Raw genomic sequence first — 5,473 nt, 5'->3', positions numbered from 1 at the left:
ATTTAAAAAATATCTTCCTATAACATAATTTATCCTCTGAAGTTGATTCTGATGCTTGTAGCGCTCTATGTCTTAGCGCTTTAGAAATATTTTAAAAGCTTCTAAAGTAGAATTTTGGTAAATTTTGTGTTTGGGGGGAAGGGGAATTTCAAAAATATCTTCCCATAACATAATTTATCCTCTAAAGTTGATTCTGATGTTTGTAGCGCTCTATGTCTTAGTGCTTTAGAAATATTTAAAAAAGCTTTTAAAGTAAAATTTGGAAAATTTAGAGTTTGGGGGGAAGGGGGAATTTACAAAACATCTACCCTTGATATCCCGTGTCATCTGAAGTCGATTCTGATGTTTTTAGCACTCTGTCTATTAGTGCTTTAGAAATATTTTAAAAGCTTCTAAAGTAGAATTTTGAAAAATTTCGAGTTTGGGGGGAAGGGGAATTTTCAAAACCTCTTCCCGTGACATAACGTGTCCTCTGAAGTCAATTCTGATGTTTTTAGCACTCCATCTATTAGTGCTTCAGAAATATTTTAAAAGCTTCTAAAGTAGAATTTTGGAAAATTTTGAGTTTGGGGGGAAGGGGGATTTTCAAAACATCTTCCCGTGAACTAGCATGTCCTCTGAAGTAGATTCTGATGTTTTTAGCACTGTATCTATTAGTGCTTTAGAAATATTTTAAAAGCTTCTAAAGTAGATTTTTGGAAAATTTTGAGTTTGGGGGGAAGGGGGATTTCAAAACATCTTCCCATAACATAATTTATCCTCTACAGTTGATTCTGATGTTTGTAGCGCTCGATGTATTAGAACCTTAGAAATATTTAAAAAAGCTTCGAAAGTAAAATTTTGGAAAATTTTGAGTTTGGGGGAAGGGGGATTTCAAAAACATCTTCCCATAACATAATTTATCCTCTAAAGTTGATTCTGATGTTTGTAGCGCTCTATGTCTTAGCGCTTTAGAAATATTTAAAACAGCTTCTAAAGTAAAATTTTGGAAAATTTTGAGTTTGGGGCAAAGGAGGATTTAAAACACATCTTCCCGTGATATAACGTGTCCTCTGAAGTCGATTCTTATGTTTTTAGCACTCTATCTGTTAGTGCTTTAGAAATATTTTAAAAGCTTCTAAAGTAGAATTTTGGAAAATTTTGAGTTTGGGGGGAAGGGGGATTTCAAAAATATCTTCCCATAACATAATTTATCCTCTAAAGTTGATTCTGATGTTTGTAGCGCTCTATGTCTTAGCGCTTTAGAAATATTTAAAAAAGCTTTTAAAGTAGAATTTTGGAAAATTTTGAGTTTGGGGGGAAGGGGGATTTTCAAAACCTCTTCCCGTGATATAACGTGTCCTCTGAAGTCGATTCTGATGTTTTTAGCACTCTATCTGTTAGTGCTTTAGAAATATTTTAAAAGCTTCTAAAGTAGAATTTTGGAAAATTTTGAGTTTGGGGGTAAGGGGGATTTTCAAAACATCATCCCGTGATATAGCATGTCCTCTGAAGTCGATTCTGATGTTTTTAGCACTCTTATCTATTAGTGCTTTAGAAATATTTTAAAAGCTTCTAAAGAAGAATTTTGAAAAATTTTGAGTTTGGGGGGAAGGGGGATTTCAAAAATATCTTCACATAAAATAATTTATCCTCTAAAGTTTATTCTGATGTTTGTGGCGCTCTATAAATTAGCGCTTTAGAAATATTTTAAAAGCTTCTAAAGTAGAATTTTGGAAAATTTTGAGTTTGGGCGGGAGGGGGATTTCAGAAACATTTCCCCATAACGTAATTTATCCTCTAAAGTTGATTCTGATGTTTGTAGCACTCTATGTCTTAGCGCTTTAGAAATATTTAAAAAAGCTTCTAAAGTAAACTTTTGGAAAATTTTGAGTTTGGGGGGAAGGGGGGATTTTCAAAACATCTTCCCGTGATATACCGTGTCATCTGAAGTCGATTCTGATGTTTTTAGCACTCTATCTATTAGTGCTTTAGAAATATTTTAAAAGCTTCTAAAGTAGAATTTTTGAAAATTTTGAGTTTGGGGGGAAGGGGGACTTTCAAACCCTCGTTCCATGATATAACACGTCCTCTTAATTCGATTCTGATGTTTTTAGCTATCCATATATTACTGCTTCTGAAATGTTTTAAAATCTCCTGAATTAAAATTTTGTAAAATATCGAGTTTGGGGGGGACAGCAGCTTTACAAAAAATCATCCCTTGAAATAGAATGTCCTCTGAAGTAGAGTCTGATGTTTTTAGCACTCTATCTATTAGTGCTTTAGAAATATTTTAAAAGCTTCTAAAGTAGAATTTTGGAAAATTTTGAGTTTGGGGGGAAGGGGGATTTAAAAAAAATTTTCCAATAAAATAATTTGTCCTCTACAGCAGATTCTGATGTTTGTAGCGCTCTATGTCTTAGTGATTTATAAATATTTAAAAAAACTTTGAAAGTAAAATTTTGTAAAATTTTGAGTTTGGGGGAAGGGGGATTTCAAAAACATCTTCCCATAACATAATTTATCCTCTAAAGTTGATTCTGATGTTTGTAGCGCTCTATGTCTTAGCGCTTTAGAAATATTTAAAAAAGCTTCTAAAATAAAATTTTGGAAAATTTTGAGTTTGGGGCAATGGAGGATTTCAAAACCATCGTCCCATTACATAACTTGTCCTCTTAAGTTGATTCTTATGTTTTTAGCACTCTGTGTCTTATTTCCTTATAAAAATTTTAAAATCTTCTAAATTAGAATTTTTTAAAATATTGATTGTGGGGGGACGGAGCATTTAAAAAACATATTCCCGTACAAAAAATTATCATATGAATATGATTATGATGTTTGTAGCGATCTATGTCTTAGCGCTTTAGAAATATTTAAAAAAGCTTCGAAAGTAAAATTTTGGAAAATTTTGAGTTTGGGGGAAGGGGGATTTCAAAAACATCTTCCCATAACATAATTTTTCCTCTGAAGTCGATTCCGATATTTGTAGTGCTCTATATATTAGTGCTTTGGAAATATTTAAAAAGCTTATATAGTAGAATTTTAGAAAATTTTGAGTTTGGGGGAAGGGGAATTTCAAAAACATCTTCCCATGACATAAATTGTCCTCTAAAGTCGATTCCGATGTTTGTAGCGCTCTATGTCTTAGTGCTTTATAAATATTTAAAAAAGAAAAGAACGTAGTGTTTTGGAAATTTCTTAGTTTGGGGGGGAAGGGTATTTTAAAACACTCTCACCGTGAGATAAAGTTTCCTATGAAGTCAAGTCTGAGTTTTTTAGCACTCTATCTCGTATTTTTATAGAAATGTTAAAAAAGATTATAAAGTAGAATTTTGGAAAATTTTGAGTATGGGGGGAAGGGGGATTTTCAAAACCTCTTCCCGTGATATAACATGTCCTCTGAAGTCGATTCTGATGTTTTTAGCACTCTATCTATTTACGTTGGAAATTTCATCCAACGTAAAGTGCACCTCCCCCGTCAAATTCCCTCCAGACAATTCTTTCCTCGCTGAGAATCTCCCCTCTCTGTAAAATTGCTTGTGGACAACTCACCCTGAAAAATTCTCCTTAGCATTATTTTGTTGGAATAAGACTTTAATCTATATATCGGTTTCTTGGCCACTCCAGAAATGCCCCCTTCCGTGGAAATTATTTCCCAGAAAACAAAACGCACAGGAAAAAGCCCCTGGAACATCTCCAAATAAAAAATTTGACAAAGAGAATGTAAAACAATTAAAAAGAATTTCATATAGTAATTCCGTCAATACCCCCCAGTGTCACATTTCCCCCAGAATATTCACTCATTTGAAATTTCCCTCCCAAAGGAAAATTCTCCCCTTAGAAATCCACCCCAAGCACAACTTCCCCCCTGGCTAAGGTGCATCTTTGCACTTTTAAACGTTTTATGGAGAGTCCGTAACTACACAAAGTCCATGCTAGTGTTTCAATAAACTCAACAGACACTTTATGAGTGCATGGACCGATAAAAATAAAAACGTTTTCTAATAACATAATTTGTCACCTAAAAACAATTTAGATTTTTTTACTGGTCTTTTCTCTTGTCAAATCCTTTCCCTAACTAATATTTTAAATGGCTTGCTTATCAACGTACTCTTCCACCCCATTGCATTTGCATTATACCCTTAAAGCAGTTATGATAACAAAGTTCTGACATCACAAATGGGTTTCATAAGCAGGTCAGCTACATAGTAAATAAATTTAAAGAGATGAATGTTAAAGGAAAATAGGATTTTGGAATATATTTTAATGAACAAGGTTAAAAGCTGAAGTTGTGTAAGGTAAGCAGTGATTTATAATTATGATTGTAATATAGGATGAAATGTGAGCTAAAACAACTAGTAATGTGCAGTAATTTACCATTATATAGAGGGGGGAGGAGTGGAGGTAGGTACTACAAAGTACGTTCCCAGGACATACCTTAGCATGTAGATCCATCCCTGAAAGTTTCATTTTCCTAGCCCAACCCCATTCCAAGATAGCCAAAAGTAACTAAAGTAGAATTTACTAAAGTAACTAAAGTAAAATTCTACTTTAGTTACTTTTGGCTATCTTGGAAAGGGGTTGGGTTAGGAAAATGAAACTTTCAGGGATGGATCTACATGCTAAGGTATGTCACAGGAAGGTACTTTGAAGTACCTACCTCCACTCCTCCCCCCCCTCTATATAATGGTAAATTACTGCACATTACTATTTGTTTTATCTCACATTTCATCCTATATTACAATCATAATTATAAATCACTGCTTACCTTACACAACTTCATCTTTTAACCTTGTTCATTAAAATATATTCCAAAATCCTATTTTCCTTTAACATTCTTCTCTTTAAACTTATTTACTATATAGATGACCTGCTTATGATACCCGTTTGTGATGTCAGAACTTTGTTATCATAACTGCTTTAAGGGTATAACGCAAATGCAATGGGGTAGAGGAGTAGTTGATAAGCAAGCCATTTAAAATATTAGTTACGGAAAGGATTTGACAAGAGATAAGACCAGTAAAAAAATCCAAATTGTTTTTAGAGGACAAATTATGTTATGAGAAGATGTTTTTATTTTTATCGGTCCATGCGCTCATAAAGTTTCTGTTGAGTTTATTGAAACACTAGCATGGACTTTGTGTAGTTACGGACTCTCCATAAAACGTTTAAAAGTGCAAAGATGCACCTTAGCCAGGGGGGAAGTTGTGCTTGGGGTGGATTTCTAAGGGTAGAATTTTCCTTTGGGAGGGAAATTTCAAATGAGTGAATATTCTGGGGAAATGTTACACTGGGGGGTATTGATGGAATTACTATATGAAATTCTTTTTAATTGTTTTACATTCTCTTTACCAAACTTTTTATTTGGAGATGTTCCGGGGGCTTTTTCCTGTGCGTTTTGTTTTCTGGGAAATAATTTCCACGGAAGGGGGCATTTCTAGAGTGGCCAAGAAACCGATATATAGATTGAAGTCTTATTCCAACGAAATAATGC

This window comes from Artemia sp. Qi Xiang Cuo, chromosome 15 (assembly GCF_049724085.1).
Source record: "Artemia sp. Qi Xiang Cuo chromosome 15, ASM4972408v1, whole genome shotgun sequence".
Classification (NCBI taxonomy): domain Eukaryota; kingdom Metazoa; phylum Arthropoda; class Branchiopoda; order Anostraca; family Artemiidae; genus Artemia; species Artemia sp. Qi Xiang Cuo.
This window is presented reverse-complemented; position numbering follows the sequence as displayed.